This window comes from Sinocyclocheilus anshuiensis, unplaced genomic scaffold (genome assembly GCF_001515605.1).
Source record: "Sinocyclocheilus anshuiensis isolate Anshui unplaced genomic scaffold, SAMN03320099.WGS_v1.1 scaffold1455, whole genome shotgun sequence".
NCBI classification, from domain to species: domain Eukaryota; kingdom Metazoa; phylum Chordata; class Actinopteri; order Cypriniformes; family Cyprinidae; genus Sinocyclocheilus; species Sinocyclocheilus anshuiensis.
The window spans coordinates 57139-84156 of record NW_015541012.1 but is presented as its reverse complement, the minus strand read 5'-3'; the positions used below and the strand labels follow the sequence as shown (position 1 = coordinate 84156).

The 27018-nt window shown below is 36.7% G+C and overlaps 1 pseudogene; it reads right to left on the bottom strand.

The window, feature by feature from the left end:
• Nucleotides 1-376: 376 nt before the first annotated feature.
• LOC107690415 (methyltransferase-like protein 16) lies at nucleotides 377-26938 on the bottom strand (annotated as a pseudogene).
• Between the last annotated feature and the right edge of the window lie 80 nt (nucleotides 26939-27018).

Genomic DNA, 27018 nt, shown 5'->3' with positions numbered 1-27018 from the left:
TTTTCTAAATGCATATTACAGATTTCAGTGTGAACAATTCATCCACACGTTTAATTTTTAGCAAAATTTTTGACCTCAATGTCAAAACCACATCTTCCGGTGAAATCAAATCAATAACAGATGTACAGAACCAAGTCCGCACCTGACTTTTTCTTTTTCAATAATTCATCAACAGACCTGTCGCTACTTCCATTTCATCGTGACCTTAAGAAAATTGTCATATTATTATAATACATTATTGCCAAGCTTTAATATTTACAATAAAAAAATATAAATAAAAAAAACAAATATCTCTAAAATAAATAATAACATCCTAAATAAAATTAATTAATTAGTGTGCATTTAACCAAAGTAACAAAAATACTAACAACAAAAATGTTTAAAATATTTTATTGCAAACATAATAAAAGGTCTGATCACAACATCGATCAGTGGTTAATAAAACATCTGTCAATCTGGAGTTTTGGTTAATTTACAGCTTTACCAGTTGTATGGTTCACAGCACTTTGGACAGTGGTAAGTGCTGAATCTGTGTTGGAAGGTGGGGAGGAAAGCTCTGTGTGGTGTTAGGTAGGTTTGGCTACCTGTCGAAAGAGAGAGTTCTTCAAACAAGTGCAGAGCTGGTTCATCAGATCTTTATTCTGCCCTTCCACCCAATGCATCTCCACCACCACATCGTTCTCTTCTTCCTTCACAGTCACCAGGCACTTGAAGAGAAAGCACTGTACTGTCTCTGGGTTTTGAGGATCGCCAACGGCCGCCTCCTTTGGTTCGGTGGGGGAATCCATTGGGAAGTTGGCACCTTTCTCTGGGTCTTGCTGCTCATCCCTCTCCTTCGCGCTGCTGCCCTCTGCTGTGGGTTCCTCTGGTGCTGGTGTTGGAGCGTCTGTGTCAGGGACAGATGGAGCGGAGGCATCTGTGCTACAGGTGGAGGTCGGTTGTGCTCTAGGGAGCTCTCGGAGATGTCGTCCCTGTTCTCGTCTCTTCTGCCGCACATGGATCCAGGTGTTCTCCACTGCTGTCAGGAAGAGGTTGAGCTCCGCCTCTCCACAAGGAACCCGCTTATGAAGTACCTGAAGATGAGAAGTTTAATGTTGAACATTTGTATCAGCCACTGTCCCTACATTAAGCCTACAGCAAGTCGCTTTGGAACAGACTGTCTGCTAAATAACATTAAAATAATAACAATAACAACAACAATACTACTACTAATAACAATTGTTATTGATATTATTAATAATAATTATTATTTTATTATTATTATTGCATAACTAACAAAATAATGATTTTTATTTTGTTAATTATTTAATAATAATAATAATAATAATAATAATAAGCAGAACCTAAAATAATAATAGTAACAATTACTGTTATTATAATTAATGGTAGTTATATCATTATTATTAATGTTAATAACAACAATTATTATAATAATAATATATTCTAATAATAATAAATTATTATTTATTTATCTATTTATTATTATTATTATTATTATTATTATTATATCTTTTTTGTTGTTGTTGTACTTAACTTACCACTTATCCCTGATAAAATAAATGTAAATCAACACACTGATGTCTGAATATCCATTTTCCTCTTTCTGTTTACCTTCAGGTCTGTGAGGATCTTCTCCAGCCAGGCAGACACACTCTCTGTGGGGCTGGTGTTGGTGCAGCTGATGCTGGGCGCCTGCGTCTGGAGCTCCGTCACACTGGGCTTCAGTACAGTGAAGGTGAGGGCCTTACGGGCTTTCTCCAGCTTACGCCTCTTACAGGGAGGACACTGAGAGAAATTTAGAAGGAAATCAGTTTTTGTTAGTTAACTTTAGTGTTTACATGTCAGTTTACACATAAGAGGTCTGCACCCTTAAAAATAAAGATAAAAAACGTGTAATTTTACTTAAAGGATAGCTGTAACCTCACATACCAATGTCATTGAGGGACGTTTGTTACAGAACAAGGAGGTCAACTTAATTCAGGAATCTCAGGAGTTCTTAATATGTTTTAGTAAAGGTGGCCAATAGATGGCAGCAAAACACAAAGTTCACCTTGGCCTTCAGTGATTTCAATGAACTATCTGGAGTTCTAGTGGCACTCATGTTTATCAAATAAAATCTGAAATTAAATGAAAACTTGAAAAAATGTTGCCATGGCAACTAAAATTAAAATAAGTTTAAGCTGAATTACTAAAATTACTAAAACTAAAATACATAAAGCTAAAACTAAATAAATGAAAATGACAAAAGCACATAACAAAATTACAAAAATGTTTTAAAAAACAACTAATTTAAAAAATATTTAAAACTCATTTTAAAACTAAAATGCAAGCTAAAAACAAAAAAAAGCTCATTCAAAATCTTAACAATTAATGGTATATAAATAATACTAAAATAACACTGTTTTATATAGTTATTTGCCAAACTTGTAATTACTCATAATTAAAGTTGAAAATATTACATAACAAAAATTAAGCAAATTGGCTTCCACATTAAAGATAGCTGGGTTCCAGTCTCTATAAATATTTCTGCTTGAGTGTTACCAATACCATAGCATTTTTGTTTTCCGCATATTTTGCTAAAGAATATATTCATGAATGAATGCAGTGAATAAATGTCAACAACAAAACTGCCCATAGAAACTAATAATGAGTCTGAGGACCTGAGCAGCTCAGTGTAGTTTGAGTCATCTTGTATTTAGAGTAATTTATGATGTAATGTAATCAATGAATCATGTCCTACTGAGACACAGCAGTCATATTTGACGTATCAGCTCTCCTCATAGTGGATTCATGAGCATTGCTTCAGTCACATGTCTCTCTGCTCCTCTAACAGAGCATCTGTTGTTAGAGCAGATAAATAGACAACATGACTCATCACAAGCCAACAGACCGACCCCCTCAGTATCGAAAAACACCACACCCATCATCTACCCATAATCTGGCATCCATCACAGGATCTTACTCTATTCAACACCCCACTGCTTCTGTCCTGTCGGAATAAGCAACACATTTAGCACACACTAGACCATACATCTTAACTATCTTCCTCGTATAAGATAAACTACATTAAGCTAACTGGATTTAGGGACAGTCAGCTAGTTATAGTGTCTGAATAACTCCCTGTGCTGAAGTTGCTGGTTCTGCCATTTGTTAAATTTGTCATGTCTCAGCAGACAGCGCTTAAATGATGGTTTCACACAGGGCCACTCTCATTGTCAGGGGGCAAAACCAGGAGGATGTCGCCCAAGCCCTAGTATTAAAACACTTTGGTAGAAAAGAAGAGTTAATTAAGATATTAAATATGTATTAATATGTTTAATGCATTAATTTGACATTATTAACGCTTCATTCTTGGACAGTCGCAAACATTTTATAGGGATGTTTTTTCGTATTTATATGTATATTCATATTTCCCAAACTGAGGTATGACTCACGTAAAACTCAAGTAAAAAAACTGCGGCCTTTTCATATACATTAAAGATAAGATTTATTTAATGTGTGCATAGCTTCTGACAGCACTGCAGAAGCTAAATCTTCCTAAATTTGTAATAAGAATCATTTATAAATCTGTTGTCAACAAAAGAGAAGCTTTATTATTAAAGCTATTATGAAAGTTAAATTATTATTACTATTATCATATCCTTTTTTTACAGGACAATTTATTTAATTCTTAATGGTTTAATTTTTAGAATTTAAATACTAAATCCAATTTATTTATCAATAATAGCAATAATAATAATAATAATAATAAATAATGATTATTATTGTTGTTACAATTTTTTTTATAGTACAAACATATTGCAGTAGTAATATTTTTCTTTGATTGTTTCAGTTTCTTTTCATAATTTTATTTGAATTTAAATAAAATAAAAAATCTGAATAATAATAAAAAAAGATTATCATCATCAACATCATATTGAATGGTAGAAAAAAAACAGGTTTTCTTTTTTTTTGTCCTTAGCTGATTTTTTGCCAGATTTTAAGATTTAACATTAAGGCGGTTCCCCATGCAGTCCAGCATCCTTCTACAACACAAGGGGGCGCCGTTTTCTGACTTTAAGTTGTCAAACTCTACTAAGCATGACAAAATCACATCCCAGTAAGCAAAATCTATGAACAAAAGCAGACCAAAAATTCACATGAATATTAAAGAACTCTGAGGCCGCAGTAATTCTCTGTAATGACTAAATACTGCGATGAATCTAAATATGATCAGACTAGCAGCATCGAACTTTTCCATGACATTCTAATTTATTGAGATGCACCTGTACAGTGTTTTGTCTCCGATGTATTAAGCGTGATATTTTACACATTGTCAAAAAGTGCAAAAACATGGCTCAGAGCATATCTACCCATCTGTGATGAGCACATAATAGATGAAAACAGACGGACACGCGCATCGATCCACACGCTCCTTCTTAATTAATTTCTATCAGTCTTAATCAGAGCGATGCACTGCTTTTATCCCCTCTTCACCGTGAATTATAACCCTCTCCACTCAGTCCATTATTTATCCACCACACATTTGCTCTAAGCAAGTTGAGTAGATCCTGCGTAAAACGGCTTCCGCTCTCAACACCGAGCCTCTTGATGTGTCTGGAGTGGCTTCAGACACATCAAGAAAAAAAACAACAATCGTGAGCCTTGGGATTTTAACCGCACTGAGACTGAGCTGAAAGGTCATTATTCAATTATTGAACACGAGCAGATGAGTGCCACAATTATCCACAGATGCTGACAACCGGCCTCATTCTGTCCCACTTTATACTTCCTCCAGTGCTTCTTCCTGCCAGATGACCTTTGACCCCTCAGCTTCCGCCCCCCTCACTGTAAATCCACTGCTTCAACAGCCTCATATCCTAGGCACGCTTTCAGCACAGCAGGGTCCTTTTCAAACCCTACCTTTTGTGTCAGTCTTCGCTGTACCCCTTACCTCTCGTGCAATACATTTCACGTCTGGATTGAAGATCTAACTGTCAAAGAGACTGATCTGGCTTCTGTGCGCTCTGCTAATGGGGCTCAGCTGGCTTCAGAGAAGAAGAATGGACACAGGAAGTGGAAAAACCGAGACGGCACGAATGGGAGAGAGCGAATAAAGCACAGAAGGCTGTGGGTGCCATCCAGATCTAGACTTGTCCGTATTGCTCCAGAGATCTGCTGTATGCTGGCTGATGATGGAGCGGCTCGCAGACAGAAATGTAGGCCAATCTTTCTGCTCAAGTGCTTGTGAGGAAAAAGGCATCTGGGACTTGGGGAATTCTCCTGAAAGACCATAACAAATCATCCTGCCGCCCCCTTCTCCATTCTCTCCACCTTTTCCCCCCCTTTTATAGCCCTTTTTTCCCTTCTGAAGTGCGTGACTATATAGCACAGTCACCCTGTCGGGGCAACTGTTGCTAAGAAGGAGCTGCACTGTGCTTTAGGAAGCAGGTCAAGTGTATCTGATGGAATGGGCTAAAGATGCATTATTAAAAAGAGGGCTGAGCCCAGTGAATATTCAGCAGGTGTTGCTTTCCCACACACAAACGCATCAAACAGACTGGATGCATGGGCTATGTGAGGACTAGCAGATTCTAAACTGAGGCAAACACTCTCTGCTGACTATAAGTTAATGCAGGAAGTGCTTAGAGCTTACAGGCACAGGTACGTCGTCATAGAAACTCCAAGCCAGGGCCCAGCGCATGGTCCGACCCTGACAGAACTCGGTGTGTGTTACTTTGGGTACCTGTGAAAGAACAAAAGATGATGAGGATCTCATTAATGGTGATTCAAACACAAAATAGGCAGTGGAACTGTCAAGAGAAGTCTGGGTTATATTAAAGATATTAGAAATAAAAAAAACATTTTGCACAAAGAAAGGATTATTTTTAGGACTGCATTGTGACATTTTCATGACAATGAAGCACATTTCCCTCCCAAATTCACATTACTGTAAAGCGAAATAACTTTACTGTCATTTCTATAATACTTTCTGTCCAGACACAATGACTTTTTAAAAATGTAAATCTTTATTAGCAATTAATTTTTATTTGCATCATTTATGTACAACAGGCATAATTCAGTACAACAAATACTACCAAAGATATATGTCTACACTTGTTCTTTACAATTAGGGTTGCACAATATCGGTTTCATATCAGTTATCTGCTGATGTTACAGATTCTTTTAATTGATCAGTATTATGGATATTGGATATTTAAATGTTCATAATCATTTCACATATTTTTATATTTAGATTACCTTTGCCATAATTTAATGCTCACTCGTAATAATAAAAAAAAAAACTTTTAAAACCCATTCATTTCAATGTAATTTAAATTTGCAAATACCAAAATTAATATAAATTTTCATACTGTATAATGTAGTGATGGCTAAATTTACTGGTAACATTTAAAATTGAAAAATAAAAACTAAAATAAATTATGTAAAATAGTATATAATTTTAATATTGGCCATTTATCAGTTTTTAATATCAGTCCTTCCAAAAATATTTATATAAATTTGAATATAAATATAAATATTAAAAAAATTATTTACTTATTTATTTTGCATTGTAGTAATAAGATACATTTTACATCATAGTAGTTTACAGATGTTTGGCAGAGAAGGATTAAATGTGCTTGCAAAATGTCAAAATGCAAAAAAATGGTAAGACTGAAAAGGGCTTATATAAAATAACTTGCATAAAACAATATAAACACGTATATGTGCATAGTGTATGACCGACACCAGACCCCCTTTCCCCGAAGGCTTAAACAGAGAATTACAGACCTGCCATTACACAGTGGGGAGTTGTGTTTTAACATATATGTGGGTGTTAGGGGTGAACTATAGGGTGAAATCAAATCCCACTGCTCTTCAGTAAAAAAACACCACTCGGGTTTGACCTTTGCAGGCAGAGGGCATTCAAACAACAGATAAAAGCAGAGAAAAAGGAGAGGGGAAAGTGAGAGGGCGAACGAGAATGAGAGAAAGAACCTGATTAGCATATTAATTACAGCCACAGTGGCGAGAGGAGGAAGCGGCCCCGTCTGCTGGACGTTAGCCAGGAGAACGATGACTCTGATGAGGGGTGACGGGACTCTGACACCTTCAGATGAATCAAACCACACATCAGGCCTGAGGCGAGCAGACTGACACCAGACTAATAACCTGTGAGCAAGGCGAATGCCTTTCATTCACAGATATCACAGCGTTCTGACTGTACAGAAACAGGCGGAGGTAACCGAGAGGAGCTGGAGGGGTGACGCGGGAGCTAATGATGCTAATGAACTAATGAAATCTACTCCATTAACGCTCCCTGTCGTGGTAGGCCACGCTAGAGAAACTCATTAACCTGAAGTCTTGGGGAAATGCCCACTCATTTATCTAGAAAGATCTGAGAGGCAAAACACACACACGCAGTGGTCCAAGCAAAACTCACCCCTTGTTTCTGCAGCTCATCTTTCAAAGGTGCCAGGCTACACTTCTTTCCCAGCATGCAACTGTACCACCTGTAAACAGAAAAAAGGGCTTGTGAAACCACCAACCTGGACACCTGATCCAAGAGAGCACATCAAATAAACTGCAGGACGCAGAGCCGTGAGTTGAATATGGGCTCGCTCTGTGGGAACGGTCAGTTGGGCTACTCTTTATATTTTTAAGATATGAGGCTCGATGTTTAATTAAATACCCCACCTTGACAGAGGGCTTTGAAGCTGCGCATGAGACAAAAATCAATGAGTATCCACCATTATAAAAAAAGATGAGGCTTCATCAGCCAGTGCCCACAGAGAGTGGGAGGATAAGACGGTTTATGCATAATTGATTGGTGCTCAACTCTTGACAGAATCCTGCTTTTAATCACTGAGGAATATCATAAAGGTCAGCATATAGCATGTTCACAACCCATTTTATCTCCAAAATGTGACATTTATGAGTCAAACAGGAAATTTAGTAAGTAAATGTAGGGCAAGACTTGATTTTATCCACTGACTGGATTGTGGTATATAGCCTGACGCAAACACTAATTTGTTCGTTATGGAGGACAGACAGATTTGTGAGCAGAATGTACTGGTTGAAGGTCAAGTTCACTTTCAAGAGCATTTTGATGTATCCCAACGGTAACATTTCTTCTTCAAATCCATCATTAATTGCTATTAAACTTTTTTACATCACCATCAACTGGTATTATATACACTATATACAAATTATATGACATTACTGAACATATAATTCTTTTTTATTTATTATGCATGTAACAATTGAAAGACTATTTTAAATTTTTGAATATATTGTGTATATATATATATATTGAATATATTGTATATAATAATTTTATAATATATATAATTTTTAGTCATTTAAATCTGGATGAACTATAACAGGATTAACCTTTGTATTATATTACTGCTGATTTTAGCTATTTTAAAGATAAAAATATTTTAGCAACATTAAAAAATATATAATGACTATTACCTACAACAGTAGCATACAATAAATTCCTAAATAGCTATTTAAATATTAATTTGCTTTTACAATTTTATTATTTATAATCCTAAAACAGCATTAATTTTTAAATAATTATTATGCATGCACTTATTACATTTGAGAATAATTTGAATATTTGCAATAAAAAATGTCACACTGCAGAAGGATTTAAATTGTGATTTAAAAACAAACATTTTTGGGCAACATATTAAATGATGATTAAATCATATGTTTGGCCTGATGTCATTGAAAAGTCAAAAACAGAGGCAGAGCAAGTTATAACTACATTTTTTCTTCAGAAAATAACCAAATCAATCGTGTACAATTAGACTTAAAGGTCCCATGGCATGAAAATTTCACTTTATGAGGTTTTTTAACATTAATATGAGTTCCCCTAGCCTGCCTATGGTCCCCCAGTGGCTAGAAATGGCGATAGGTGTAAACCGAGCCCTGGGTATCCTGCTTTGCCTTTGAGAAAATGAAAGCTCAGATGGCCCAATCTGGAATCTTCCCTTTATGTCGTCATACGGGGAAAGGTTACCTCCCCTTTCTCTGCTTTGCCCGCCCAGAGAATTTGGCCCGCCCATGAGAAAATGAGCTACTACCGTGCGAGGCGAGCGCAATATTTTTTTTTCCTGGAGAGACATCATGGCTTGCAAACGAGCGAAGCATGGCAGTTGCCCCGCCTCTCTCCTCCTCATTAGCATTTAAAGCTACAGACACAGAAATGGCACGTCCTAAGGAAAGCTCATTTTGGGACTGGCTCGTAGTGGCTGAAATTCTGCACCAAGGCTGAATTTCGGGAAAGAGACTTCAGATACAGTACTAGGGACCACTTAGGCCTATATAAAAGCATCCAAAAAGCAGCATGTCATGGAACCTTTAAAAAAAATACACAAGACCAATTCTGACTCCATGCTGATTTTAACAACTAACAGAGAGTCATGTATGGACTCTCTGCTGTAGAGTGACTTTTGTTGGGCGGTGGTTTGGGGTTATCAATCTACCACAAGCATGAGGGAGTGTAGATGTACACACATTACGCTGCATATGGAGCCTAAGGGGCCTGACATTCGTTTTATTCTGTGGAATTAAATATTAAAGAGCCTTAATATCCACACATGTTCTCCGAAGTGGAGTGGAGTGGAGGGAGGCTGTGTGGCACCCCGGCACACTCGTCTAATAACGGGGTACTCCAGCATCTATCAGGCCTTGGAAAGGGGGTGTTTATTCATTCACTTTAGTTATCAGGCCCTGAGGAGGAAGTAGTAACAATTATGATTTCAATAGCACAGATTGTTTGGCATGAGGCAAAATCACAGTTGTATTTAGTAAGTGAGACTGGAGGAAGACTGGCAGTAATTACAGATCTGAGGGGCTAGAGAGGAAGAAGCATCTCAGAGGGCCAATCAGAATGTCTGGCTGACTCTACGGACACCTGCCGACGCGCACACACACATTTAAAGGAACTTTACATAAATTAACTTGGTCCTTAATGCAATTGTGTGTGTGTGTGTGTGTGTGTGAGAGAGACCTAAGCCTCTTCTTTAGTTGCAGACTGTCATGGATGATCCTTTTCACAAACTCCAGCTCTCCACCCTCAGCCATGATCTCAGTCACCCCCCAGTGTTGATGGAGCTGGGTGGAGGTCTGCGGGAGTTCCTCGAATTCACCCCCTGACGGAGGAGACAGAAAAGAGGGGAAGAAGCGGAAGAAAGAACGGATAACAGCTATTGTCATGTGCACAAAGAGTGAGATACTGCTAGAAAACAGCCTGGGGGTTTTACAGCTCTTGTTTGGAGCATCTGTTCAAACACTGGAGCTGAATGTACCTTTGCTTCTAACTGGTTGGCAAAGAAAGGAGGATTGCACATGCAGAAATCGTAGACAATGGACTCTTCCTTTAGCGCATCCATCAGCAGGGTCTTCTGGGGCACCTTTACCACTGCAACACACACATTTATGCAGTTCAGTGGGTTAAATTACATATAAAACTGTCAAGCTCTCTCTCTGCATCACACACACACACACACACCACACCTACCTTTAATGAGCTCTGCCAGGTGGTTTTGCTCAACGTTCTTCTTTGCATAATTAAAGCAGATGTCATCCACTTCTGTGGCGAGGAAGAACCAGCCATTCATAGTGGCTCCCAGCAAGGGGTAAATACAGGAAGCACCAGTACCTGCACAAAGCCAAAACCCGTCACTACACAAGCTTAAATACAAATGAAATATGATCTGCCTCCAAGTCTTTACCTAAACACATGCTTCATGTAGTGACAATACTTCAGATCAACAGTGCGGTTCAAAGAATCATGAATACCTTATGATGTTATTGTGTCAATTTCAGATATTTTGTATCTAAACTGAGCACAGAATGAATGATCAGAGTCTAGTTAACAGGGAGGAAAACTGACCTTGCAATATGACTAAATTTAACTAAATTTAAACGTAAAATGAAAGCTCCTAACTATTTTTCAAATGTTGGCTATTGAAATTAGAAGAATGTGTGTATTTCACAGGGCCATAGAAATATGACTAGACTAAACTAAATGAACTGAATACCTGTTCTAATTACATTTCAAATAAATACAAACAAAATTCATGACAAATTTGTATGCCATTCCAAAGATTTATGCTATATTTTTGTTATTTTCACCACACAATATACGGAATAGTAAAAAATAGTATTTTAATTCTAAATGCAATTGTTAATCAAGCATAATTTTACCAACAAATGTTAGAACTCTTAAGTATTAGTATGATAATATGAAGTGCAAGCAACTGCCTGAAAGGACAGCTCTGGCCATCCATTATCCAGTCAGGCAGCCTTAAAAATGGACTGAGATTTAGCAGAACCAAACAAAGATGATCCCCATAAGGTCTGAATAAAAGAGATTTAGAGCTATTCATCATGTGTGTGACACTAACACCGCTAATCTCATCCTAGAGCTGGCAAAGGTCGCAAATCTGCAATCTAACCCGATCAGAAGAGCCACAACTATATCACACACACAATCTGACGCAACAGCTACAGACGACCATCTGAAAGTGTATGCATGATCACCAGTGGAGATGAAATAAACAACTTTTCCAAGACTTTTCTGTTTTTAATCTGCAAACTGTCCAACAACTAAAAGACTGCATGCTAATCAAAGCACCACCACTAAAAATCTAAAAGATAAAAAAAATGAACAAATAATTACAAACAATGCATAATCCAATAATTATAGCTTTTTTTCTTAAAACATTTGTATCAAAGTTAAACGTAGACTCACTTGCGGTCAAGATAATCTTTTATGCTAAATATAAGTATACAACCGTAAGTTGTGCGCTGAGGACAAAGCGTCTCAAAAACATTAAACAACACATATCTGACAGTAAGTTAAGCCACGTAAATTTATGATTTAGTTTAAAGCGCGTCATATTACACATTTAACTCATGTTTAAAACAACTTGACACATTTTTTTTTTATATACATACAAACACATATAAAACACACATACATATACACACATATACATATACATATATACATATACATATACACATATAATAAATTATAAAAATATATATTTTTTTAATGTTGCATTTTTTATAAAATGCACAGAGACAAAGCAAAGTGATACAAACAATGTAAAATTGCAGAGCTGAAACTGGTGAAATATCTTGTCCAATCAGAATCAAGGACCAGAACTAATGGTTTATAAAAAATAAATACACGCATATCTAAAAAACTAGATAATATGATTCTAATATATACAAACATACAATTGTTAAAATATAATACAAATTAAATAAAATATTTGAATGAATTCAAACTATATTATATTTGCATCTCTCGACAATTTTGACCCATCCCTACTGATAAAATCCGTAAACATGGACAGTTGTTTAGGTATTTAGAGAGAGACAGGACAGAGATGCTGGCTGAGGACGGCCATGATGTGATTGTGGTGGAGTGGGATATTTTAATCCTGAGGATCTGGTGGCATGTGACTGCCAGCACTGTCTTACTCTCCACCAGCCTCTGTCTGTGTGTGTGTGTGTGTGTGTGTGTGTGTGTGTGTGAGAGAGAGAGTGTGTGTAAACCAACAAGCTGCCTTGCCAAACCCTGTCCCCCAGTCAGGTCCTCCACCCAGTGAATGTAGTTAAGGCGGAGCGGCACAGTGGCGATGAGCCGTTCCAGGGGGATCTCGATGGTTAGGCCAAAATCCTCTTTCAGCAGGGTGCATGTGAGAGCCCGAACAACCTCGGGGTCCTTCAAGTTGAGCCTGTGGGAGGGATGAGGTTTAGTGGGGGGTAATAGACAGAAAAACACAGAAAGGAATCAGCTAATAGCCATCTTTAAAAACACACCACATACACTCTCCTCAATTCATTAGTGCTCATCATAAAAACATCCATGCCGAGAAACACAATGAAGCAGCAGCTGCGGCTGGTTTGCATTTGCAAAAATGTATTAATGGAAGAAATGCTTTCATAATCATCTTCCCCTTTCTCTCAAAATCCTTACTGTACATCTTAAAGCATTCAGCCACAATAACGTCACATTTCTGCGGTTCTAAAAGTGAGGAAGGTGAGACAGGTGTAATTAGGGTTCCTTCCTTTGTACGTTCACACCCCTATAGATGTAATTAAACGCTCCATGCTGCAGACCATGTCTGGCACCTCCGAAGGGAAGCAAGATGTGCATGTGAGCCGCACAGATAGGTCGCTGTGGAACAGAGCCATGGTGTGTGAAATGCTATTTTGCAGAGCCTTTAAAAACACCTGCACCCCACCTTAAGCATAAGAGCACCTCACAAAAGGGCTGTGCGACATTAAGGACAGAACATGCTCTTTAAGTAATGGCTGTACTGGGTTTAAAGGAAGCATTATCAATTTAGAAAGGATGTGCTTCAGCCCAAAACAGCCAGATGATTGTGATATTACATTTAAGGTGTTAATATGTTAAGGAGGGAAAATGCAAGACAATGTGCAAGAAAAAAAAAAACAGCAAATCTGCCATTTGAATAGCATTTTGGTGGCTCTGGGTAATGTATGATTTACATTTACATTTAGTCATTTAGCAGACGCTTTTATCCAAAGCGCCTTACAATTGGGGGATACATAAAGCTATTCTTCTTAAAGAGGCAAACAGACACAGGAAGTGGTTGTAATACCAAGTTCTTAGACATTGTTCAAATAAGTACAAGCTAGAAAGAGAAGGAATAAATAAAGAGAATTAAAAAAAAATTATTTTTTTTTATGCTGAAGTCAAGTAGCTTCGGTTGTCGAGAGACAACCGGAATGGTTTGGAAACACATGATAGAGGTTGAAAAGAGAGGACATAAAAGGAGAGTGTGTACAGGGAAGAGCAAAAACGTACTTAAGTGCCTTGGCGATTTCGTTGCTCGGTGAAGTCGCGCAGGAAAAGTCACAGGTCTTTACACTCGTTGGTCTTTACACAAGGAGGCCTGAACGCTTCCGCTGATGCTTCCGCATCAGCGCACAGACATCAGATAAATACACAGTCTAAGACACTAAAGTGAAAACAGCTGTGGCCGCCTTCTAATTAGCACAGCCAATAGTCTATAGCAGGGCAATTCCTCAAATCGAAACTACAGTTCGCACTTAAACGCAGGAAGGGAGCAATTAAATTACACGCGCTCCTTCTTAGCCGAGGGCAATTATTATAATTACCAGAAAGTGCAATCAAAAATACAAACGCAAACAAAAATATAATGTAGAAATAGGCAGAAAACGAAATATTCCTTCCTAGCAGCAAGTAATAATTCCAACAGCAGATCTATAAACAAGTATTACGCAGGACACTCACGTGCAGCCGTCTGTCTCTTCTGTTGACTAATCGCTTGACCCCGCTTGATGATAGTAGGCCAGAGGGAGTCAGCAGTCTAGTTATGAAATGGTTAGACACTGGTCAAGAAGCAGAGAGGAGTGGTTTTTAATATTGTGGAATATGATGCTTCAGAGTTCAGACAATAAGGTTTTGTGTTTTCAGCTATAGGTGGAGATTCTATGATATGGCAGTCAGGTCTGAAGTTAAGCTAACCTAAAATTACTGACAGGTTAATAGCATTGGCTGACAACTGTGGCTATAAAATCAACAAGCATAATAAATCCTATTAAAGTGTACAATTATAATGCAAACATATACAATGGTGTGCATACCAGATTATAAAAATACACAGAATATTTAAAGATTAAAAAAATAAGCAAACAAACGTTATGACTTAAAAGGAAGAAATATTTATTTAAATAGATTTAAAATATTTTACAAAATGACAAATATACGCTACTGTTCAAAAGTCTTTATTTGATTAAAAATAGAGTAAAAGATATTTTGAGATATTATTATAATTTAAAATAACTCTTTATATATATGTAACTTATTCCTTTGATGGTGAAGCTTAATTTTCAGCAGCCATTACTCTAATCTAATAAAATAAAACAAATAGAATAAACAGTAATAAAAAGCATTTTAACTAGTGGTACAATGTACATATACAGTGGGTATAGAAAAGAATCACCCCCTTTAAAATTAATCACATTTTGTTGCTTTGCAGCCTGAAATGAAGACAGATGCGGATCTCCGGGATACAGTTGTGGACAGGCACAAGTCAGGAGATGGATACAAATACATTTCAAAGGCTTTATCAATGCCTAGAAGCACTGTGAAGTCTATAAGTGGAAGGTATTTGGTACAACACAGACCCTCCCTGGATCAGAACGTCACTCCAAACTGGATGAAAGAGCCAGGAGGAAACTGGTCAGAGAGGCGACCAAGAGGCCTACAGCAACTCTGAAGCAGTTACAGGAATTTATGACAAAGAGTGGTCATTGTGTGCATGTGACAACAACATCACAAATTCTCCACAAATGTGGCTTGTATGAGAGGTTTGCAAGAAAAAAGCCACTCCTCAACAAAGGCCACATGCAGTCACGACTGAGCTTTGCCAAAACACACCTTGAAGATTCTGAGGCAGATGAGACTAAAATTGAATTATTTGGCCTCAACACCAAACGATATGTTCGGTGGAAATGTAATACAGCTCACCATCCAAATAACAGCATTCCTACAGTAAAGCATGGAGGTGTTTCTCTGCAGCAGGGACTGAAGCACTTGTCAGGATAGAAGGAAAAATGGATGAGGCAAAATATAATCTAGGATAATTTAGGCTACATATCGGTCCACATGTATTAACCACACGTCTTTGGAAATAAGACAAAAGAACATCAGTGGACAACGACTCTAACATTGTCTCTTTTTCTTTATTCTAACACAAATAAGAGCACAACAGGAGAGGAAATATTTCTGCAACAGCTGTTCATGTGAAAAATCCAACACGCCTCTATCTTTATAATTTATTAACACATTAGCCCTAATTAATCCAGTGTTCTAATCCAGCCTATTAATCTTGAAAATGTGATCATGGGAATTAAATATGAATATGGATGTCATAGAAGGTTTCCATGGTTACCGCTTAACAGGATTACCTACAATAATAAAGCACAAATGCCAACATTAAATAAAACAACAGCTCTGTAAAGAATCAGGTATGGATTTTACAAAGGAGGCCAAATATGACACAATGGAGACCCAGCAGCTCATCTGGTCCTCACAGAGTGTGTAAATGATCCTGCGTGACTGTGGCTGACCTTGTATGCTTCAGGTCATAATCAGTGTGCAGAGGATGAGGCCGCGAGAGCCGTTATCCTGCCCTCTATTTTTAGCCTCTGTTTGAATCGCTCATCTCACAGGACGAAGACCAAGTGCCGCAGCCCAGCCGTCTCCACAGTAACTGCTACAGCTCACCCGCCCCGCAGAGGAGTGCGTGTTAATGGAGCACGAGCACTGTGGATGTGTGTTAGTGCGTGAGAGGATGGTGATGCTGACGTGAGGTGGGTGTGTACTGTATATGGGCAGATTAGAGCCAGGATGAGAAAATCAGAAACTGCAACCCTCTGACTCGAGGACATGAACAGGAATGAACAACTCTAAATTGAGAAAAAAAAAGTGCTCTATGCTGCAAAAGGACGTTTCAGCAGGTTAAAATGAGAAGATTCGGTAAGAGATGATAATGAGCTTGAATATCACAAAAAAACTGCAGTCACAATACGGGAGGTTCATATCAGTAGTGTTGAAAACCAAAAATTGCACAATAAAGATTTTTACTATGTTGGGTTGCCGTTTGATGTGCAAATTATGTGAAATCTGAGTCCTAAAGCAAAAGCACTGCTCTAACCAACCAGACTAACATAACGGCACAGCATGGGTCTACCCATCAGCACCATCAACATCACTGCAAGGTCACCTCTAGAGCTCCGTTTAACCATGTTTTAATGAAACACTGAAAACTGAAAACCTGTATGCACTTCTTTCTTCTGCAGAACACAAAATAAGATATTTTAAAGAATGTTGATATCCAAACAGTTATCAACAGTTCCCATTGTATTTTTTTGTCTATACAATGGAAATCAATGGGAACCGGAATGGTTTAGATGCCAACATTCTTCAAAATATCTTGTGTTCCAGAGAAGTTATACAGGTGTGTAAATGATGACATAATTTTCATTTTTGGGTGAACTATCCCTTTAACAATTGTGGTAACCATTCACTTTCACTGTATGGGAAAGAGCAAATTGGACATTCTGCTAATTTTCTCCTTTTATGTTTCACAGAAGAAGTTTATAATGACATAAGGGTGAATAAATGATGACAGAAATTACAAAAAAAACAGTTTCCACAAAAATATTAAGCAGCACAACTGTTTTTAAGACTAATAATAATGAAATGTTTCTCGAGCATCAAATCAGCATATTAAAATTATTTCTGAAGGATAATGTGACAGTGAGCTTTGCCACCACATGAATAAATTACTACGGAGCCCCGCACATGACATGCAAGAAAAAATAAATAAATCGTGCGCACGATTTTAATTCGTTCCATCGATGTACTAAAACGTGCACACGATTATTATATTCGTTCCCTTGATTTGCTAATTTGTTCCCTTGATTTGCTAAATTGTGTGCACAAATTACTAATTCGTTCTCTCGATTTATAAATAGTGTGCACGATTTAGCAAATCGAGGGAACAAATTAGTAAATCGTGCGCACAATTTATAAATCGAGGGAACGAAATAGTAAATCGTACACACGATTTAGCCTACTATTTTTTTCCTGCATGCCATGTGCGGGGCTCCGTAAATTACATTATAAATATATATTTAAAAAATACAAAAAAAAAAATAATACAACAACATTAAAACAATCCCAAACTTCTGAACAGTAGTATAGGTTTGGAACAACATGAGTGGGTAAATAATAATGACAGAATTTTCATTTTAGGGTTTCACAATGTCACATTATATTCTGAATTTTTAATGCTCCCTAGTTTCTTCCAGGTCATCCACGAGCCACTGACGGACGCCGTCTCTCTGGTTCATGCCTTCTAATCCCATCTCTCTCTGGATGACATCTGCACCCCAAATCTTTCCTCTCCTTTCATATCTTTCTCCTCCAGTGGCAGCAGAGGAAAAATGATGGGGGAGAGGATTCCTTGTCGTACCCACATCCCTCTCAGTAAGTGTCTCTTTCCAGATTAACCCTATCCTCAAAACTGTGGCATGAGAGACTTAGGAAAGAAATGGAAGGAAGCTTATCTAACAGCACGCCAATGTCTGGAGTCTGGAATGACGAAAAGTAGAAGCTAATTATAATTCATATATATAAAAGACTTAATATTTCAGCAAATCCCACATCTTAACTTGCAGGACTAACTGGTGAAGTTTTGGTTAAATACCAGATCAGTTAGGTTTCAGGCAAATCTCTAAGCATAATGCAGGAAAAAGAGAAAGAGACGGAATATGATACTAATACACCACTCTATTTCTGCAATTCTGTGCACATTATGCAAACTGACTTTCGTTTAGTTCACCAAAAATACTATATCCAACAATGTAATGTGTTTGATTTTACCTTCAAGGTGATGAATCAGTCAGAGATAATATCTCATTATTTAAATAGACATTATATTTCTACACCACGTTATATTACATTATATTTCTACAAAAAGTATATTTCTGCACCAAATTTAAAGCAAGACATCTTTTTTTTTTAAATAATACCTGAATGACACCTACTGAATTAAAGATACAATTAAACAAAATGATTCATGCACTCGAATTATCAATACAGATAAATCTATAAATGTAAATTAAAATTCTCTTTCTTAATCTAAAAATAAAATAACTAAATTCATTTTAAATGCTACAAGTAAATTTAGCCATCACAACTTTATAATGTACAGTATGAAAAATGGATATTAATTCCCCATATTTTGTCTGCAAAATATGACATTTACATTATAAAAAATATTATATTTTAATGTCTGCAAAATATTACATTTACAGTTATAGTGTTTTAAAATTATTTTTTAAAGATTAACTTTAAGTGAATGTAATCTAAATGCAAAATATGGGAAATAAGCATGCACAATTAAATGTTTTTATTATTATTTTTTAAATATTATCTGGATGCACCTACTAAATTAAATATGCAAAATTATGCAATTTTAAATGTTTGAATAATACATTTGATTTCACATACTATTTTTAAAATTAGTATGCAATATACAGTGTTTTACTGTGCAGAATTCAGTAAACTAGTACTGCATTCAGTGCATAATCAGACAGAGAGAGTGAGCAAGAGAGAGTGTATGTGTGAATGAGAGAGAGAGAGATGAGGAGCATATGGTCTGGGACAGTTTTGAATGGTAAGTGTGCTGTAACGTACACCTGCTGCAGATGGCAGAAAGATTTACAGTTTTATATATAAAAAAAACCCCAAACATGCAAATATGTGTCAAACTAACACCTGCTGCAGAATTCATTTACATTAAAACAATGTCGTTTCCTCCAGTTGATACTTCAGACCACTCAAACGCACATGTATGTGCATACACACGAGCCATAAACAACTCCAGACATTTGTCCTGGACTCGGCTCACCTGACTAAAATATAGTGCAGATGAAATCTCCAAATGATTCCTAAAAGACAGACTCCAGTGCAGAAATCCTAAATGTAACAATTCTTTAGCAATCAATGCCAAGAGATATAAAAAAAAGGAAATGAATATAAAACAGTACATTTTATTTAAATGTAACTGAACAAAGCCTCTTTCACAGATAAGACCAATGTGGTCATTTCAGATGTGCTTATTTTGGTTGCATCTGACCCAGATTTGTGTTAACTAAATCCACCTGGATGAACGTGGCCGATGCTGGCTTGATCAAAGTGATCAATCATGCATAAGTCATGAGGAACAAATGACGATCTGAGCTGGTCAGGCGTTTATGCAGCACATTTCATGACCACAGACCACTGGTCCAAAAAACACCACTATTCAGCTAAATCTGCAGCACCACTGCGAAAAGAATATTTCATTTAAGTTCTGAGCTTCTATTCAGAACTGTATTAATGTAAAATTAGTTGAATTAGTAACGCAAAGACAACACGTCTTTCTATTGTGCAAACTGCACAACTGCACCCATTAACAAACATACAGCATGACCAGCCTAGTCCGATTCATGAACAGATGGTTCTTAAGAGCCGATTCTCTTCATGAATCACTCAAAAAGACTCTTAACTTCAGTTTGAAACACTCTGACAAATCCTTCACTGAACTGAACTGAATCAATCAGAATTTAATTCACATCTCACCCATTTAAAGGGGACATCGGATGCAAAATTCACTTTTACATGATGTTTGTATATAAATGTCTTAGCAGTGTGTGGACACAACCACCCTACATTGATACAAATCCATTCACTCCTTTTTTTTAATCCCCAAAAACCTGAAAGGTCTCAATTATCAAGCCGTTTTGATTTTCTGAGCAGTATGACATCATACTGCTCAGGCCCTGCCCACGACCGCTGACGGACTGTCCCGTATTAGTATATTTCCGCCCTCAGCCAGTTGTACGCTGTCCACCACTTTCTCCGTGCTCGAGCAGCTGTAGCGACAACGATGTCTCGTAAGCAATGCAGATGTTTTGTAGTTGGATGTAAAAGTGAACATTGATGACAACGCGCCACCGAATACACAAAAATGGAAGAGAGGGGCGGGGTGAGCAGTAGCTCATTATCATTTAAAGAGACATGCACCGAAATGGGTCACTGTAAACAGAGCTGTTTTTGACAAGGTAAAAAGGGTGTTGTTTTACACGACCATTGAGGAATTTTAACCAAAGTATGTTACAGACATTACATGAAGACAAATGGTCATCCGATGTCCCCTTTAACTGCAAGTCTTTAGTTTTGTGCATTTAAAGTCCTTGATACTTAATATCAAAATTAGCAATGTATTGACATAAAATAAAAATAATAATTTTTAAAATAATTAAAAAAAAAAAAACACTAAAAACTAAAATAATTTGAATTAAATTTAGAACTTAGATTGAATTAAATCACAACATTATAATGTATAAAAATACCAAAATTAGCAATGAATTGACAAAACAAATAAAATTATTATAAAAAATAAACACTAAAAAATTTAGGAATCAAAACATTGTTCAGTATACAACATATATGTTCATTTTGAGATTTGCTAAAGACTACATTTAACAGTGTTATATTAACTAAAATTATCAAATGTACAAATAGTCAAAATAATTAGGCACATTTAAATATCCAATATCAGATAATATATGATATCCAATATAGAATGATAAACAATAAATAATCACCTGTAATCAAAAATCATTCATATGGCAACATAGAGTTAAAAAGTTAAAGATAAAGAGAGATCTGTATGCTCTATATGTGCACTAGCAAAAGGACAAAGCACAGATTTGTAGACCAGAAGAAGAAACAACGCTAACAGAGGAGGGTGTTTGTGGTGGACAGGCTGGCCAGCCCTGCTAATTAGACCACAGAGGCGAACAGCTCCAGGGGTGTTATTAGAATTTTCATAACCATCATTAGAAATCAAAGGGTGAGGAAACACGGGGCTCTTTTCAAGCCACATCTTCAAAAAAGAGGCTCCACGGCCAGACCTGACAGCACATCTGAGAGAAAAGCCAGCAGAAAGATGGACACACTAACTGAGCCTCTCCAGCTGCACAGACGTCAATACAGTCTGGGGCTGTGAGCACATGACTCTATAGCCCAGATCGCTTTTGTTCCTCTGCTTCTCTGAAGCACACATTTCTCTCTCTCTCTCTCTCTCTCTCTCTCTCTCTCTCTCTCTGTGTCACACTATAATGACTTCTCCTGCTAAGGAAATTTGACGTGACCAGACAGGATCAGAGCTGTGGGCGAGGGAAGACAGGCCAACTGCAGCTCTCCTTGTGATATTATTATATGCAACAATACAAAAAACAATATAAAACAACACACAAATAAAACACCATAGAGTCTCATGCCTCATTCAAAGCCAGAAAACCTGAATGACTCATATTTGACAGATTTATCATTTAAAAAAGAAATAAAAAATTATAAAAGTATCACAGAATAAAATCAAGGAGAAGCTGCTCTCTAAAGTATATATTTTTTTTAATATATTTGTTTTTTATCAAGTTCATATTGTTCGATTAATTGTTTCAAAATATTTTATAAGATGTTATGAAAAATAAATAATATTTTTATTTTCCTGCAGCAATGTGGTGCATGTTACATATAAATATTAGGGATGCACCGATAGGATTTTTTGGGGCCGATACCGATACCGATTTTAACAAACACTTATTGGCCGATTCCGATACCGATATTTGTCACTTCCTCTCTTATTTGAAATTTTGGCATCAAAATAGATAGTATTTTGTTTTAAATCAGCAAAGTTCAAAAACACCTGCATTAAATTATACTAGCAGTTTTATTGCTGCATCATCAAATAATTTCTAATGAACATGGATTGGATCCATTTAACATTCAGCAGGCCTACATAAATACAACAGAACAAAGATACATATTAAATAAACAGTGCTTTTTAGGTAGGTTTAACAGTTTTCAGATACAGAAATAAAGTAAACAAATGTAAAATATCACTTCACTGTATAAATTAAATACATATTAATCCTTATTTATTGTAACATCCTTTATTATGATTAATCTTCTAATTTGTTTTTGTATACATTTTAATATTTTTTGTAAGTTTAAATATGAAATCTCCTTCACTAAGACGTGACTCTTATTTTGACGGGTTTTCTAGTCTACGGAGCTAATGAAAGAACTGCGTGTCCTTCGGATTTAAAGTTTGTCAGTTTATTAAGCACCCCCCGAAAAGGCATGAGATCTGTATATATTTGTTTACTGTTAGTTGTAATAAGTGGTTTGTGTAATTCGCTGTATGTTGATGATAATGCAACTGAGAGAGTTTAATGTGCACTTCTCATACTGTGTTTTGTTTAGCTCTTATGGTGATTTTTTTGGAGTGAAAAAGGACACAATAAACTTAATAAAACATCAGTAAAGTTTTGGTCATCATTCAGATGAGGTCCGCTACACTTATGAAAGTTACAAAAGTTATTTAGTCAAGAATAGTGTGCGATCTTTTCTTATTTGATTAGCATTAAAGTGCAGACAGCAGCGCTAGGATTATGCAACAGACATTATACAGCTCAGTGCCTTCACTCAGTTAATTAATAAACCATCGGTTTGTTATATCGGCCTTTTTCCTTATATAGCCGATATGCCGATGGTTGTAAATTTAAGAAAAATCGGCCGATAAATATCGGCGGCCGATACATCGGTGCATCCCTAATAAATATGTTAATTTAAACATTAAATATGTCTTTTAAATGGTAGTGTATGTTATCAGACAATTTAATTTAATGTTCAGTGGTCAGCAAGTTTTTTTTTGTAAGAAATTAATTATTTTATTCAGCAAGGACACATGTGTAAAGACATAATGACAGTACTGCAAAATGACAGTAAAGACATTTATAATGTTACAAAATATTTTTTATTTCGAATAAATATTGTTCTTTTTAACTTTCTATTCATCAAAGAATCCCGAATTTTTTTTTAATCATGGTTCCCAAAAAAATGTTAATCGAAATTTTGAACCGTTTTAAACATTGATAATAACACAAAATGTTTCTTGAGCAGCAAATCAGCATATATGAATGATTTCTGAAGGATCATGTGACACTGAAGACTGGAGAAATTATGCTGAAAATTCAGCTTTGCCATCACAGGAATAAATTACACTGGCTACAGTTGACGGTAGCCATTGACTTCCACAGTATAGAAAAAAATACTATGGAAGACAATGGCTACCATCAAATGCTTCAATACAAACATTCTTCAAAATATCTTCTTTTGTGTTCAACAGATGAAAGAAACACATACAGGTTTAGACCAACTTGGGTGAGTAAATGAATTTTCATTTTTGGGTGAATAGTTTTATATCATCCACCTTGATCTCCAGATGCAGACATCTCCCCTATTGAAAAAAACCCTATTGGTCAGCCACTATTCAATGTCTTTTCTCAGTTCCACGATGATCAAAAGTCAACGATCAGACACAATACTCTGAAACACAGTCACCGTCACTCCCACACACACTGCCTGACATATTTCATATTTCTGTGTCCCAATTACAAGCTCCCGCCCTTCAGCCCTCAAACATTTGAGGCTTTCTTCCGCTCCAGGATGCGTTTGTGCCCCTTCCACCTGCCACTCTACAGCTCTGTAGTGCACATCTGCAGTGCTTTCCCATAGATATGGGCAGGAAACAGCCCAGTATCAAAAAGGAGCATCCGAGATTCCTGCTTCCTCTCATGCATGCATAATCACGGCAGTCTTTCTTTCAGCTGCCAAAATGAGTCCAAAACAATCAGTAAAATAACGATGGAGGCTGAGTCTGTGAAAACTTTTGTGTGTGATATAAACCCTCAGGCTTGGCTAAGACTGTGGAGAGTTTCCAGAGACCTGGGCTGGGGCAAAAAGAAAGAATACCCAAGAGATCTGAAATACTGCGCCTTGGCACCTCAAGCGTTAAAACTACCAGAGGCTGAAATCTTAGCTCCAGTCAAGACTTCACTGAGCTGAACATCGGCTGTTTCTTTAAGCTGAAACCCTGTAGGCACAGTGGCTGATTTGCATGTACTACCTCTGAAACCACTGGGACGTTTCGCTCAGTAGAGAGAGAACCGCACACCTCTTGGCAAGGTCAACAGTAACGGTGCACAACCAAGTGGGACTGACTGGAAATATGGAGACTTGGCAAAAAAAAAAGCAAGATGATCAGCCTCAGACATGACTTTAGGGCGTTTGCTCAAGATGATTCCCATTAGACCGAAAACTAATCTTGCAAGTGGGGCTAAAAAAATGAAAGACGATGAGGAGAGAGGGGAAAAACAGGCAATTTTCCCAGAGAGGAGTGCTGCTTGTCAAGTTCATTTTCTGACAACAGTCCCTCCCCTGGAGCCCTGGATGCGCTGCTGTGTATCGACAGTCACAGCAGGAAGCTCATCCAATCATAGCAGCCGCTTCAATGGGACAGACCTAAAATACTGCGCCAATGTGATTATTGATCCACAAATAACTCATCTCCCTTTACAAAGCCAAAGCAGAAGTCTGCTGACTGACTCCTCTGAGACTACATGCAACCTAGCAGACATCACATACCAGTTTGTGGGCATTAAGTATGATCTATAATTTATATTAATGAATTTATTAGGGACAGAGTGCCTGTTTGTGGGAGATAAAGTGTGATTGGTACTTTAAAGAAAGATGATGTTTGTAATGTTATTAATATTAACATATTTTCTTCTGTGAAAGTTTAAAGTCATAGCAGGAAAAAAATATGTAGGGTGGGATTTAACCATTACTGGAAAATCATTTTTAAAAATATCATAAATGTGGTAAATCTTTACTTTTGTCAAATGTAGTGTCTGAAAAAAAACAAAAAACAAAAACAAAAAAAATTTATCTGGAGAAATTAATAGTTTTACTCAGCAAGAATGCATTAAACTCAAAAGTGACAGTAAAGACATTTAAATGCTAGAAAATATTTATATTTAAAATAATTGTTTTTCTTTTTGAACTTTCTATTCCTCAAAGAATCCAGAAAAAAAATGTATCAAGCTTTCCACAAAAATGTTATGCAGCACATCTGCTTTCAACATTTATAATAATAAGAAATGTTTCTTGAGCAGCAAAACAGCATATTAGAATGATTTCTGAAGGATCATGTGACACTGAAGACTGGGGTAATGATGCTGAAAATTCAGCTTTGACATCACAGGAATAAATTTAAAATATATAAAAATAGAAAGCAGACATTTTAAATTGTGATAATATTTCACAATATTACTGTTTTTGATCAAATAATTGCAGTCTTGGTGACTTCTTTCAAAACCATTTAAAATCTATATAAATTATAAATAAATAAATTGTTTGGTCCGAGATCTGTAAATTAATATCATGTTGCACTAAAAGGTAAATATGTGCAAATCACAGATAAAAAAAATTGTGTCATTTGAGACAGATCAGTTTCTTTCTTTCCTTCACAATGTTAGAACAGAACAACACTTTATGTTTTATGTCATAATTCCTCTAGCAAGTCATATGACACCTTAAAAAAATGCTAAAACGCAACATGACTTACATCACTCTGCTGGTCAGTGTGGTCTGCACGTGCTTCTGGAATTCTGGATATTTAGAGGCCAGATACACAAAGTCTGGAGGTTTATCCTTATAACGGTTTCGAGGATGCATGGATTTATTCAGCGCCATTCTTTCTGCAACAAGACAGATTGCACATGACACCACAAACAGCAATCAAAACAAAGTCATAAACCGTTTCAAAGGCCCCAAATTAAAATCCTGTGATTATTTATTCACCCTCGCGTTGTTCCGAACATTTATGGGCATTTTCAAACAGTGATATTAGGCAGAATGTCCGCTCATTGAGCAGTCACCATTCACTTTCATTGTGTGCAAAATCCAACAACAACAAGATGTTATGAAAGTCAAAAGTGCATAACATGCATAACATAATTAGACAATGAGTCATAAGGGTTTGGAAAAACATAAGGGTGAGTAACGTTAAATGAAGACATAAGTTAGATTTTTGGGTGAACTGTTGCTTTAAGTCTTGTTTTCCATGTGAATTAATTAAAGTGCGATACAGACTGTGTCCATTTAAAGAGGAAACATACTGTCTGTGTATAATGTAATAAATTATCTAAAAACACAAGTAAGTGTTCGGGGCTAATTCTCTTGAGATATGCTAAGAGAGTAAGTAGCCAAACAGCTAACGTTAACTGATTCACCAGACAGCACACTGCAAACATGCATCTGTAACGAACAGCACACGCGACACTCTACTGTTTCGAAAGATAGATCGGAAGAACAGATAAATACCGATGAACGAAAACTTCAGTAGTTTCTCAGTGGTCAGCACTCTCGGCTGTCATTGGCAAATCACGTTGTCCCAACGTTCGTGTTTGTTCCAGGATTCCGCTTTAGTCACAATTCTGCGCCGGCGCACACATATGACGTCATGGAATCGGTTTATTTAAAGTCCGCGT